The 14,991-nt window shown below is 40.2% G+C and overlaps 1 pseudogene; it reads left to right on the top strand.

Moving 5' to 3' along the window:
• Positions 1 to 5,730: 5,730 nt before the first annotated feature.
• LOC100734368 (coiled-coil domain-containing protein R3HCC1L-like) lies at positions 5,731 to 14,170 on the top strand (annotated as a pseudogene).
• The last annotated feature ends 821 nt before the right edge of the window (positions 14,171 to 14,991 follow it).

Here is a 14,991-nt window from a genome sequence, read left to right as displayed (position 1 = left end):
ATGTTTAGTGGTTCCTTCAAAAGTGCTATTTCATTATCTACCTTCCTTTCAAATGATTTTATAAGACTCCATTATCAAATATTTCTCTCTCCATGGTTCCAGTTATGTGCTGTAATCTTCATCTGAAACATTAAATGAAAAAAATCCCAGAAATGAAGAATTCATGCTTCACATTTATTCCATGTTACCCTGAGCATTTTGATGAAGTCTTCCAGGCCCACAACACATCCCGTGAGGATCAGCACTTCATCCAGCATCTCCATGGTGCACAGCTACTCCCTTCCCAGCCCTTAGTCTTTGTTTATGTCCATAGTCATCTAGTGCTAGTTTTGCAGCCTCACCTCAAACTGGACAAGGTACAACTGCATACCAGTGTTTAGCTTAAGTCTTCAAGGAAGACCTGATCACTCAGCTTGTTCCAGTTGATGGCAATGTGTTACTCCAGAAAGCACTGTGCCTACCTCACAAACAGATGCTATCATAGGATTGTATGGATAGGAAAAGACACAAGGTGTAGGGTAAGTGCTCTTTGGTTTCAGGCATCAAGAGAGGTCTTAGGAAACTTAAGTCTGTGAATTCTCATGAATGATGTTAAATAAGAGTGACAAAGCTTGGAGCAACGCTCAAGGAAACCACCAGTGGGTGCTGTTTTCTGGTACATGGCTCACATTAGCAGCTGACTGGTGATTCTGTAGTGTTATCTTTGTAACCACAAGTCAGACTACCAAAAGAGACTCTTGCCTTCCCACTGGAAGATCATGTTGGGGCCAAGCTCTGTAAGATTTTGTATAATGCAAGTAGTGAGGGCTCTTTGCTACCAACATGCTGTCTGCTGCCTGCTCAGTACTTCTGATTCTCTTAATGTTCAGTAAGTAACTTTTTATTGTAAGCATTGATGACGTTTTTATTTCTCTTCAATTATGATCATTTTTGCTCTTCTTCCAAATATAAACAAATATGCTGTTGTCCTCTTCCTCTTTTTTTCCCTTTCCCCTCCCGTTCCTCCTCGCTCATTTCTCTTATTAGGGAGAAACCATGGAGACTCGGTGATCCAGGCAGAAGGCCCGGTTACTCTCACAGAGGTGGACCCTCTGATCCTGAACTGCACTTATCAGACAGTTTATTCAGATCGTGTCCTTTTCTGGTATGTCAAGTATATGGATAAAGCTCCTCAGCTCCTCCTGAGAAGTGCAGCAGAATCTAAGACTGAGGATTAAGTTTTCAGGCCACTATTGTCCAGAGCCACAGCTCCTTCCACCTGAAGAAACCCTCACTCCAGCTGCCATACTCTGCTGTGTACTACTGTGCTCTAGGGACACAGTGAGGAGAGCTGCAGGGGAGCCAAGCACAAATCCAGAGGGTGCAGATGGCTGAGGGGAGCAGCCCTGACCAGAGAGTTCTGTGTTCTCTACCTCAGGAACACTCAATCAGTTTCCCCAACAAACCTCAGCCAGTCTCAGGTTGAGTTTCTACAAAGCTCAGGAGTCCTGAGTTACTCTGAGGTATGATGGGGTGGATGATAGATTAAAGAGATCCCAGAGTTTGCTCTCCAAAAGTTTCAGCTCTCAGCTGCAGTCTTCTCTCTCTTTCAGACTGAAAAATTTTGCAGAACAAGTATTTCTAGGAAAACCATGGCAAATGGTTAATTTCTGCCAAGATGACTTATATGTTTTGTGATACCAAATTTCCGGGGATTGTGTTTTCCATGCAAGCATTTATAGACCATGAAAGGGACACAAAACCTGTCTTAAGTATCCCACATTAGTCTCTACAGCTAAGTTGGTCTCTGCCTCTCCTTAGCCTCTGCTGGAAATGTTCATCTCAGCTCCCCATCCACCTTCAGCTTGATAAAGCTGCTTAGAAAACCTGGCTGTGGGGGAACCCTCAGTCTAAGACACTGGGGGACAGCTCCTTCCTGGGGCCCCACTACATAAATGGTGAAAGTTAGGGCAGTTATGAAAGACTGTGTCAAGAAGTCCTCCCTCTTCCTGTCCAGGTTCCTTTGTCATCACCCTGACCTTTAAATGACAAGCACCTGTGATTCACTGTGAGGTTTTGTGAGAATTTACCTGAAACAGAAGAAAGTAGACATCTTTTTTAACATCTCAACTCTCCTAATAAAGTGTTACTTAATTGTCTTGGATATTTCTCTGTAAAGCAAATAAGACCCGAATAAAAAAAAAGATGCCTCTCATAAGACACACTCATTTTTGTCTGTGTTTATATAAAGCAGCAAACATACACACTGTCTTTTGCTGACCAGAGGGTGAAATGGAAAATCTAATTTTATATTTCTAAACTCAAAATTAAACTATAACAGCAGCACATAGAAAAGCAGAGCTCTCTCATTTGAATGCTGATCAAACTGTTGACCACAGAATAAACTCCAAGGTCTAATAAGAAACAACAGAGATTTTTCTTTGAATCTTCTCATTAGTTTTATAAATTCGGTTGCACTAGGGATTGAGGACTTCACTGAAATGGGTGCAGACACAACAGGATTTTCCTCCTTTGCATCCTTTGATGGTTTTTAATTTCCCTTTTACCCAAATCCATGCTTCCCTCCTCCTGATCCCTCTCCACAGTGTAACAGTTCAAACCTTGTGAAGAGAATTACTCATATTCTTCTGCTTGCTGGCATTTTACTTGATTTTGCCTTTGCATAGATACTGTCAGGAGATCTCTGGGTGGGAGAGAGAGGTTGAATCTCATTTCCTTCTCATCTGCTGAAATACAGTGGTTTAGCCCACATACCTTTGTAACTACAGATCTATGGAGAAATCTCTCTTCCACAGTGCCACTTCCCATGAGTTTGTCTTAACCCTTCGCTCCTTCAGGATGAGGGTTCTCATGACTCTCCGCTGTGACCAGGCAGTGTTGGATGCCTCAGCATCCTTTGCTGGTTCCCTAACCCCATTCACACCACTCTTGCTATGGTCTTCTCTGAGTTCTCTTCATTTTCCTAGCTGGGCGTGCTTTCTGTTTTCCTAACTGCAGCCTGAATGGTGCACCTGAGAGTGACTTCTTGCACTTGGTCACCTGTGGTCTTTCAGCATTCCTCGATTAGTGTCCTTGACCTCAGATCCTTCTATTTAACATTGTAGGGAATCATTAACTTCACTTGGTCTTTGTGTGTGCTGTGATCCTGACACTTACTCCCCTCAGCCCCTGTTTTATGCTGTGACACAGGATTCTTAATGCTGTGCAGCTGTGTAGGCTTTGTCCATTCTGTGTCTACTTTGTGTACTTTCTTGGATTATAAGGTGCATTCCTCAGGGAAGTTGTTCTAGATGAGTGTTTTAATTAGTAATTCCCTTGACAGTAGCAACTTTTCTGAATTTTTCTCTAACAATTACAGAAAGCACATTTTTAATGTTATTAGCTTGTTGTTTTCCAATATGTATACAAAGATATTTACTATACTTACATACAGTGTGTATATAGTATATGTATGCTATCATATTATAGAATAATAGATGTTAGAGTACATTAGAGCACATTAGAATATATGTACAATATATACACTTATATTCTAACAATATAGATATTATGAATATATAGGTAGCCATTCAGACTGCAGTTAGGAAAACAGAAAGCACACTCAGCCCAGAAAAAAATGGAGGAGTTAGATCAGTGGATTAGTTCATATAATTTTTGAGACTGAGAAATCTCACAATTTTCCACTTGTAAATGGAGGCCCAACAAAATCAGTTAGGTGTGTTCTGTACAAAGATATAAAAACCATGAGGGACAGTGTCCAAGTCCATGGAAGACAGATGTCCTAGCTTAGGCAGGGAGAGTGGGGCAATCCCGCCTCTAACTTCTGTTTTCCTCCACCCTCCGTGGATTGCATGATGCCTACCACACTGGGAAAGGTGCATCACCTTTACTAAGCTTATGGATTCACACACTAATCTCTCCCAGAAACATGCTCACAACAGCCATAAATAATGGTTACCAGCTCTCTGGAGGTCTCTTAGCTCAGTCAACTTAATGTGTACAGTTAACCCTAATAGCTTCCTTTTTGGAAAAACACCACCAGCAAGAAAATGTCATTATTTTACCACCTATAATTTTTATCTTATACAAAAATATGAAATATATTATGGAATAATACAACCCAAAATTTGATTAAACTCTTTAGGCACCAGCACATGTTCTGATCCTCAGGTACTTTAATTTTGTTTTGTGGTAAGTTCTATTAAAATTTACAAAGAAAACAGAATAGAAAATTGTATGTGGTTAAATACACAAGTTTTCAGGGTTATACAGGTGGAACACTAAGACCTTGAGAAAGAGTTGCTGAGTAGAAAGAAAACGCCTTAAAATATTTTGGATTTTTAGAAAGCATAGTTCATGCATTCTGTAAAGGCTGAAAGAGGACAGGAGTTTGTCCAGTGAAGCAGTGAGTGTGATTCTAGAAAGCAAAACAAACTCGTTAAAACCAAATGGCCATCAGCAGGCTGTAAGTGGAAGAAGAAGGCGCCACAGTTATGGTGGAGGAAGCTCTGTTTGTCAGATGTGAATAGATTGTCAGAACTTTTTCAGTGCTGCCCTACCAAGATTCACTGACCAAACCTATCTTTTTCCAGAGTCAACTGTTATATTTACAAATTTTCATTATTCCCTAAGAGTATGTATTTTGCATATTCCAATAAAAGGAATACAGTAAGTTTGTAGTATGTGACGTTTATATTCAGATTACTTTGTATTCTTGTAATGACTTTCACCTCAATTAGTTCACACATCAGTAAAGCACTTAGAGTCCAAACATACCATGTAGTACCCCTTCAGTACCAATATCATATTTTCTTTGCCCATTCCTCTGCTGATGGACATAGAGGTTTCTTCAAAGATTTGGCTGTTACAGATTGTGCTGCTATAAAGATAGGTACGCATGTATCACTGCTATAAAGAAAGGTACACATTTATCACTGTAGTATGATGTCTTTAACTCTATAGCAGAGTACTACTGTGTCATAAAGAAGAATGCATCTGAGTTAGTTGCAGGAAAATGGATGTACTTAAAACCACAATTTTAAGTGAAATAAATCAGACACAGAAACTTAAATATTGCATGGTTTCTCATATATGAGAAACTCAAAATATAAATAAAGAGAAATATGCAAGGTAGATAATAGAAAGTAGGGAGATAGATTTTTTTAAAAAATGGGAAAGGGATCAAGAGATGGCAGGAGAGAGAAGAAAAGGGAGGGAAAGGGGACAAAATTAGAATTGTAATGTGTTATGCACATGGACCAACTTCCCATTCAATTACATAGAATGTAATTATTATATAATTCAAACATGTACTAATAAAACACACATACACACACACACACACACACACACACACACACACACACACACACCAGGTTTCTGGGTTTAAGTATGAGGATATTATTTCTCTGATGCTCTCCCAGGCTATGATTAGCACACTTGTGAATTTTCTCTTTGGTGAAGCATCTCCCCATCCTCCTCACAATTCCAGGACTGTCAGATGTCCTTCTGCTCATAGAATAACAAACTCTCTCCTCTCTCTCCCCCTAGGAGGTTCCACCCAGATTCAAAGCTCTAATTAGGGGAGGGGCTTCCTGCAGGGAGGCTGTGGAGGACTCAGTCTGGGCTGGGCAGGGTCATCAGTGGAGCTGATTGGCTGTGGTACAAAACCAGCTCCAAAAGCAAGTTCCGACCCCACAATACAGATGTGAAATCTGTGCATCTGCCACCATGAGGAGAAACATCATGAAGAAGCTCTTGAGTCTTCTGCTTTGGCTTTTATGCACCCAGCTTTGCGGTAAGTTGAGTTGTCCCAAATTCAAGAAAACTGAAAGCATTTTGCAGTTGCAGCATGTGAAAAGAAGGGGAAAATAAAATATACAAATCTTGCAGGCTTTCCTCCCTCTCATGATCCATGGGGGCATTTTCAGGGCTGTGTAGATGTTGCAGTGACATCGCCTGTGACCGTTCCTCCATTTCTATTCAGGTGTGAGAGGGGTGCAGGTGGAGCAGAGTCCTCCAGCCCAGATCCTCCAGGAGGGAACCAGGTTCACTGTCATGCAATTTTTTTTACTGCAGTGGCCAACATGCAGTGGTTTTGCCAAGATCCTGGGGACCACCTGGTCAACCTGTTCTTCATTCCTTCAGAGACAAAGCAAAGTAGAAGACTAAAGGCCACAACAGTCCCTAAAGAACGCTACAGCTCACTGTGCATCTCCCCTTCCCAACTCACAGACTCAGCCTCTTATTTCTGTGCTGCAGCCCATAGTGCTCCCTAGGCACCTGCAGCTGGTGCACAAACCCTCAGCTGAGCTCAGCCCAGGGCCAGCCACAGGTGCATCACAGGGCCACCGCAGCAGCGTCTTCACAGCACAGTGTCTCTACCTACTTTATTAGAGTCTGAAGCACACACACTTTTAAGCCCCATAGACTTCGGACTATGATTTTTTTCTTTCTTTCTAAAATTATAAATCCTGCTTTTCAGAAATCTAATTTAGAAGATTAGAGTTTCTAATAAGAGGACTGACTCAAAATGTACTGACTTCCCAAAAAGCAAAAAAATAAAACTAATTTAAAAAATCATGTTTGGGAGAAGAATTTATTGGTGATGATGCAGGTTAGCTGGGGGTCTGAAGTGCATTTGAGTCTGTACCACCATAGTGTGTGCCATAAGGCAAATGCTATGATCACAGCTTATGCAAACAGGGCAGCAGATAAAGGCAAAAGTTCATGAAATGTTCACATGAGGAATAGATGTGGGAGAAAATGTTAATGTGTGTGTGTTCCATTCCACTAAGTACCATTCACAGTCTTGAGACTCGCTGCCTGTGCTAGGACCTGATGTGCCCTGCATAAGGCAGCTGGAAGCTGGAGGAGACCCTGTTGGGCTATGTCTACATGATCCACTTGTTAACAGTGTTGTATAAAGTCATCTGTTCCCTTGCAGTTGTTCTGTCCAGTTTTCTTATTATTGACAGTGAAATGCCGATATCGCTATTATTATTATTGAATTACTTTTCTCCCTGAAATTCTGTCAGCTTTTGTTACATGTATTTTGGGGTCTATTGTTAGGTGTATATGTAACTGTTAAATTTTCCTGATTGATTCACTCTTTGAATTATTATAAATAATCCCACTTTATCTCTATTTTCTTTTCTTTATTTTAAAGCACATATTATCAGATACAGCTTAGGCTCTAATCACTCAAAATGAATTATGTGAGGATTTAAGTAAATAGAGACAAGCAGTGAGGTTTGGGGGCTGTCTAGGAAGGTCAGTCCTCTTCTGGGAGTAAACACTTTCTGGGAGCAAAGACAAGGATGATTCTGGATCACTGTGTTTATTGGGTTTACATAGATTTGAGGGGTGCAAGAAGAGGGCATCTCTGAGGCAAAAACCTCTGTAAAGGACCTTGAGAAGAAAGGCAGTAAGTCTGGCCAAGTAAGGAGAATTGTGTGGTCTCTAAGGCTGGCAGCTTTATTGCTCTGGAATGGAGCGTGTCAGTAGCTGTGTCCTTGGAGACCTCAGCCGAAGTGTTATCTTGACCTCAGAGCACTGTTAATATGAGCTTTTACAACACAGCCAGAGGGCCCTTCACACTCGGTGATGTATCCATTCCATAGCCTGGTCTCCTGCAGCATAGATTGGGTTCAGCTATGGGAAACAAATTCCAACCTTATTACTGCTGTTGTTAATGTGACACAGCCTTTCAATCCATTTAATTTATGTATTCTGCTAGAACTCATATCTAGGATGTCCTAGAAAGAGGCACATGTTAAAGGTTTAGTCTCCGGCTTAGCACAAGAGGAAGATAGGGCCTCATGGAGAACCTTGTCCACTGGGAATGGACCCTCTAGGGGGACTATGTGACACCACATTCCTCTGCTCTTTGCTTCCTTGCTGCACGAATGAGCAGCATCCGCAGTGTGATGAGTAGCCTCACCATGCACAAGAGCAGTGAAGTTCATCTGCCATAACTGAAACCTGCAGAACTGTGAGCAAAACAAGCTTTCAAGTTTATTAACATGAGCATTTTGTTATAGTCGGAGAAAACAGACTAACATACACAGACTCACAATTTATTTATTTATTTTTTAATTAGGCTTTCTACTCCCGACCTTTATAAATTCTAACTTTCATACAGACAAGCAAGGCCATTTGAAGTAGAACAAGTTAGTTATAAATTTCAGTTATGAAAAACTAAAAACAAATTTTTTTCTCAAAAATCTCTTTCTGTGTCACTCTCACAGCAAAGAATACTGTAAGGGATGTTAATGGGAATGGAAGTCAGCTCTATTAGGTGTTATCCATGGGTAGACCTGGATCGTCATCACCATTTCTTTCTTTCTTTCTTTTTTTTTTTTTTTAACTTGATTTTGAGACAAGGTTTGGCTACACAGTTCAAACTGGCACTGAACTCACTTTGTAACACAGGCTGGCCTCAAACTCATAGTGATCCTCTTGCCTCAGCCTCCAAGGGCTGGGAATAATCACCATTTCATGAGAAATCTTTTCCTATTGTCTGTGCCTTGCACCATTTTGAAAACTAATTGAACTTACTTATGTAAGTCTTTTGAGTTTACCACAATATCTTCCTGAACTGTGCGTCTTATTTTCATCAATACCAGATTCCCTGGATTACTGTTCGTTGTTGTAGGTGGTCAGATGAGTTATCTAATGCTATTTTTTGCCTATTGAATATATTTATATTTGCATAAATTATGAACTTAGTTCACCAATTTATGCAAAACATAGAATTTTGCTTGATCTTTTATTGAATTTATAAAAGAATTTGAGAATCTTAAAGTTAGTAAGTCTTCTAATTTATCAGTATGAACTGTCCTTCTGTTTATTAAGTTTTTAGATTTAAACAATTCCTTTTATTTTTTTTTCAGCAAAGGCTTTGAAAATTTTAAGAAAACAAAATAATTAAGAAAAACTGTTTGAAACATATACATTGTTCAAAGTATTTTTATATATAAATATAAAGAGATTTTACAACTTAACATGAGACAATAAATTTTAAAATGAACAAAACACACATCCTCTTCATAATAGAATGTATATGAATATGACAGATGCTCTTCCTGAAAGTTTTACAAAACATGACCTATGAGAGAAAGCAGTGACTTACCTATTTTTATAAAGTTCAACCCCAGCAAATCCATGTCACTTGCTTAGCAATGGCTGCTTTCATGCTGCAGGGACAGAGCTTAGTAGCTGAAAAGAGTCCAGATGACACTAGAAGTAGAGATATTTCCTATTCTACCATATGTGGAAAAAATGTTTTAGGCCATTTTGTGTATCAAGTCATAAGGTAATTGCAAAAAAAAATGCCAAAATGAGATTTCACTGCACATCCACTATGTAGGCTAAAGACCCTTGTCAGGTGTTGACCAAGGCATAGAACTGTTATTTAAGCTACAATATATTTAAAGGTGTGTTCTCTTCAGTGTGTAGAGCCTCCCTGATCTGAGAGGGGAATGGAGGGAAGGAGATTCTGCAGTCTGACAGCTACTCTCTGCCTGTGAAGGGATCCCAGGTCATCTGTGATGTGAAGCTACTGTATGTTCAGTGCTCTTGTTCTCTCCTAAGTATTTCTGTGCTCTCTGGATACACACAGTATTTGCATTAATAGTGAAAGGTGAAGAAAAAGGCTCTCCATGGGAGATAGCATCCTGCTGCTGCAGAGGTCCAGCTGGGAAGCACATCTATAGGTCCCAGAGAAAAAAAGAAGCAACTGCCATCAGCGTCAGAAAAAATTAACTCTAGGTAAAATCTCTTTCTGTCTCCTTTGGAAAAAGTTACCAGGACAACATTCGTGTAATACATGTTCATATTCACTTTTTACCTTAAAATAGATCATACAGAACATGTTTAAAACTGTTGAAAATTAAACATGCTCACAGCACAACCTTGGTCCAGTTATCAGGAATCACGAGCATCATTTCATTGACGTCCTCTTATGATTTGTGTCAGAATCAGAGAAGCAGAAGCACCAAGAGTGATTTAGACTAAGGAATACTAAGGAGCAACCTTACTCAATGGCAGATGCTGAAGCAGGAGTCTCTGGAGAGCTGAATGACTGAATCAAGTGCAGTTAGACTCAACTTTGGGAAGAGAATTTGGAACAGATCTAACAATTTGCCAATTGTTAGGACATTGTGGGATCCATGAGGATAAGCAGGACCTAAAAGGACAAACTAAACTTCATTTGCCTCTTGCTTCCTTCATTCTTCTTCACTGCAGTGAAGCAGAGCTGTGGGCCACTATTATGCATGCAGACTTTGCCCAAGACAAAGAGACACTGAAAGCAGTGTGGTGGGACAAGAGAGAGTTGTGAGTCAACAACCTGAGGATCTGGGAGGCCAGGGACACAGCTCAGTGGTGGAGAGCTTGCCTAGCATTATGCACGAGGCCCTGGGCTTGTTCCTCAGTACTGGAAAAACAATTTTAAAAAGAGGAGTTGGCAGATTAGCACAGGTGAGCTGCCCCAGTGCCTTAAATCTTGAACCTGCAGGTGCAACACAGCTGCACATCACAGCCACAGGCCGCAACTCACACAATTTCTGAGGTGATCAATACCCTTTATGTGGGAAACATATATCCAGATAAACTGAGCCAACACAAATCTACCAGAGTATCCGCTAATCTACCTGGCATCCCTATGCACCTCTTTAGCAGCATAGAGTGCTCAGATCTAAACAATATAAAAACTGTGCTTCTCAGTAATGTGATGATTGTTCGTCACTCTACCAAAACAGTGTGAACATTTTTGCCCATAGACAATGCAAATCATTTTCTCAGTCACACTCTTCCATTGACATCTTGTGCCATAACTTCTGAGATACCATCAGGTATAAGAACAATTTTCATTAACATAAATTTTGCACCTACATGTTGCTTGTATCAAAATGAAAAAGAAATGACAACTATTGTAGTTATTTCTATGAATAGTTCCATAACTGTAGTTGGCAGTGATTTTTTTCTGACATTCTCTTTAATTAAACTTCACACAAAATCTTAGTTTGAATCTAACACCTCCACTCACATATACCCTAGGTTTCCTATATAAGAAGCCCCTCAGTCTGCAACAATGCTCCATGGAGCACCAAATAAGGAATTCTACAAGTTCTCTATGCAAGTCTACAAGTACAGAATGGAAGAAAAGTCTGTATTCTAGTGTTTATTTAAAGGAAAACATTGCTAAAACAAACAGAAACACTAGGCACAGCCAGCTCGTTTTTAGTTTTACAAGGCAGCTTTGGAATTGTGATCCTCAAGACCAGCTTGGGATGCAGGATGGAGGTGGTGCCATGCAGGAAGAAGTGAGAGGTGCAGAGGTTGAGCCAAAGGCCTTACATGGCACTTATGTGCCTAAATCTCATAGGAATACAGTTCTCCTTAGGACAGATAATAAGGCAAGCTGTGGTCTCCTAACGGTGTGTTGAAAAAAACAACAAAAAGAAAGTTGTCTTCCCAAAAACAGATCTTTGAAGACAAACTGCAGGTTCAGAGACTAAGTATTAACACTGATGAGGGGGAGAATAATTGTAGAGAAGGAAAGAAATCATTAATAAAATTTTAAAAAAGACACATGTTTTCATAAAAGGTATAAAGACAGGGTTTTTATTAAGAAAACACTCACATTATCCAAAAAAGCATTATCCAAAGAACATCAGCAAAGAGTCTCAAATGCTGGGCTTATGCCTAGAGCACCTTTACAGAGGTATTTTAAACCAAAGACAATGGAGTGTTTGTTGGCTCATCATACAGATGTGAAAGAATATGAAGGAATACTTCTCTCACAGTCTCCTTCAGAAATTAGTGAGATTAATCAGGTTCTAAGCAGACCGTTTCAGAGGAAAGAATTATGTGATTTCAGTAGACATGAACAAAGTGAGGAAGTTTTTGAAGACAAAGGTTTGGGAAGCGGAACTGAAACTGATGCCACAGTTGTGGAGCCAATACCCCAGCTTCCTAGAGGTCTTACTGCTCTATTAAACCTGAGAGTGTGACTGCACCAGCAGAATTATGCTTGGAGTCTGAGCTTACACAAGGAAGCATGCAAATACCAGATGGAAAGTTGAAGCTGAACAATGTAAGCATCACAGCATTTTCCGTTTTTGAAAGTCCAGATGTTTTCATTGATCAGACCTGTGCAGAGTTTGATGTTTGATGTTTGAGCCATTGAAACTGGAACTTGAACACAAGTGGAAGGCTGCTTCATTGCCAGGGGATGGGTTACCTGAGAAAAAAGAAATGCCTCAAAGAGCAAGACAAGGTCACAACTGAGTACACCTGGCCCCAACACCAATGAACTAAATAGCTGCAGGTGTTTCACTCCTGTGGTGAAATGCAGCAGAGATCGCCTAAGATACTTCTACGAACTTAACAGAAACTAGAACTCCTAAATTAAGCATAATATGTTATTTGGGAAAGTCCCAGGACCACTCCCAAGGTCTGTTCAATTTCCTGCATTTTTAAATGTAACCTGTTCCTTGTTTGAAAACTAGATAACTACAGGCCACACAGGGCTATTCCTTGTCTTAGCCCCTAGAGTCTTGAACTCTGTAGAGGGCTCTGATCCTCGTAGATCCCTAAAGACATACTATGTGACTCACTTATTTAGGTCTTCACTTTACAGCCATTTGGGAGATTGAGGATCTAGACTAGGTTCCAGATACTTTGAAGTTGAGAATGTAGGTGATGTAAACAACTGTACAGGTTTCATCTTGGGTCAGAAAGGTATAGATTCCATTCTTGAGATGACAGCTTGCATCACTCATAAATTAACTGTGATCAGCAAATTAAAGCTTGCAAGTGGCATTATTGATCCAATAATGATTACAGGATGTGAGGAGAATGACAGCACTGCTGATGAGTTATGTGGAAAGCATAAAGGTTCCAATACTGCTGTCCTCGCTCATGAAATAGATAATGGAGCTGATAGTGTAGGTGGCATTACCAGTAAGGTGGGTGTGATGGACCTTACAGGTGCTACGTGTGATCATGTGACTTTAGGTTCCTTCATGTAGTTCAACCAGATGATACTTGTACTAAGTAGATTCTCAATACACATAGACATGAATGCAGATACAGCCCCTCCTCGTGCAGTTAGAAGTGAGAATGACTGAAAATTCAGCAACCTGCCTGCTTTCTCAGATACTTATGCTGAAAATATTTCATCTAGTTTTACAGAATCAACAGGAAACTTGGTAGAGAGCATGTCAGAGGGTATTTCCTCCTTATCTATTAAGAAGATTGCTGGTAGTAATTATAATGCTTTTTTGGACTCTGAACTGCATATGTCAGATGAGAAACAAGAACTTTCAGAGAGTGCTTTGGGCAGTGATCTGGATATTACCGGTGAGATAACAGAGGCATTAAATAAACTAAGAACTGTTAAAGAGTTCAATACAAAAGAACAAGATGGCTCAAGGAATACAGAATTTGGTGTATCACTTCCTGTTAGAGAATCATCTATGGGAATAACTATGGAATTAAAATTAACTGAAAGGTTTCCCATAACAGGAAGCACTGCTAGGAGGAGAGGTGGGAGTCTGTGTTTAATGATGACAGTGACTGCGTAGACTCTGCATAGTGACTCCTCTACAAGAGTCACCAGGGAGTATAAAGAACAAAGGAGTCCTCCAGGAGCCCAGATTTGATTATTATAGCCATGCAGTTCCTGATATTGATCTCCAGGAATGTGAGTTCCCACATGTGACTGAAATTTATGACTTCCCCCAAGAATTTCATACAGGAGAACTTCTACGGCTTTTCTGAAGTTACCAGAGAAAAGCACTGGATATTAAATGGGTGGGTGATATACATGCTCAAGAGTATTTTCCAGTCTGATCACAGCTCACGATGCCTTGAGTATTAAACACACCATGGTGAAGATACAGCCCTTGTCATAGGCCACAAGAAGAGCCAGGCCCAGAGCTAGAGCTTATGCTGAATTCCTTTAGCTAGCAAAGGAATGCCCTGGGACTTCAGCAGCCATAGCCAGGCAGTCAGTAATCTGTGCCCTTGGGGTCAAAGCCAGTAAAGCAAAGTAGCATGGGAAGCAAAGCTCACGAAAATGCCAGAAGCCAGAAACAAAAACCATTTGGAAGCCAAGCAGTGAGAAGCGATCTGGGAAGGCAGAGAGCAATCTGTAGTTTGAACATCACCCAGTGAAAAGAGAAACTCCATGAATTAGAAAAATTTCTCTACCGACAGATAAGAGGATCCTTCCACAACTGTGTACACTGGGACATGCATGGTAAGGAAAGAGAAAAAGCTATGGAGACAACAACTGACCAAGTAGAAAGAAAATAGACACTTGTCTTCACTCCTAAATGCAATTTTCTGTTATTACCCTGCCGTGGTAGGGATAAAAAGCAATTGTCAGCTGCAAAAAACTCATGAAAAATACATTAATATTTAAGAAACATAATGGTCATAAATTTCCATCATCACACACGAACTAGAATATTGTGAGCTTTGTTGCTGTGAATATATTCCACTACACTTTAGCATTGTGTTTCCCTGCCTCCCAATATTTTATACATCATGCAAATACCTAAGATAGGGAAGTTATTATGTTGGATGACTTGCATAGATGTCCATGCTTTATTTTTATTGTTAAGTCTTCAAAGTTAGTGAAATTTGAATCTTCATTGTGAGATAGGGATAGAAACTCAAATTGACTTTGATGTTTTGAGGTGGGGCTTTTGGGAGGTGACTAACACTAGATAATGTGACCAAGGTAACACTCATGAATGAATATTAGTGGCTTTAGCAGAACAGGCAGAGAGATCAGAAAATCTATACCCATATACCCTCTATCTCTTGCAGTGAGATGCTCTGTGCCACCTCAGACTTTGTCTTTTTATAAAGCACTTGTTGGGGGAAATGTGTTATTAGCAGACAGATTAAGTCAGGAAGTGGAGCAGTAATTCGTAGACAGCAGCCCTCATTTGAATTTCCAGATCGTGTTAGACG

This window comes from Cavia porcellus, unplaced genomic scaffold, assembly GCF_034190915.1.
Source record: "Cavia porcellus strain 051 isolate PalLab524CR breed Dunkin Hartley unplaced genomic scaffold, mCavPor4.1 scaffold_26, whole genome shotgun sequence".
Classification (NCBI taxonomy): Eukaryota; Metazoa; Chordata; class Mammalia; order Rodentia; family Caviidae; genus Cavia; species Cavia porcellus.
This window is presented reverse-complemented; position numbering and strand designations above follow the sequence as displayed.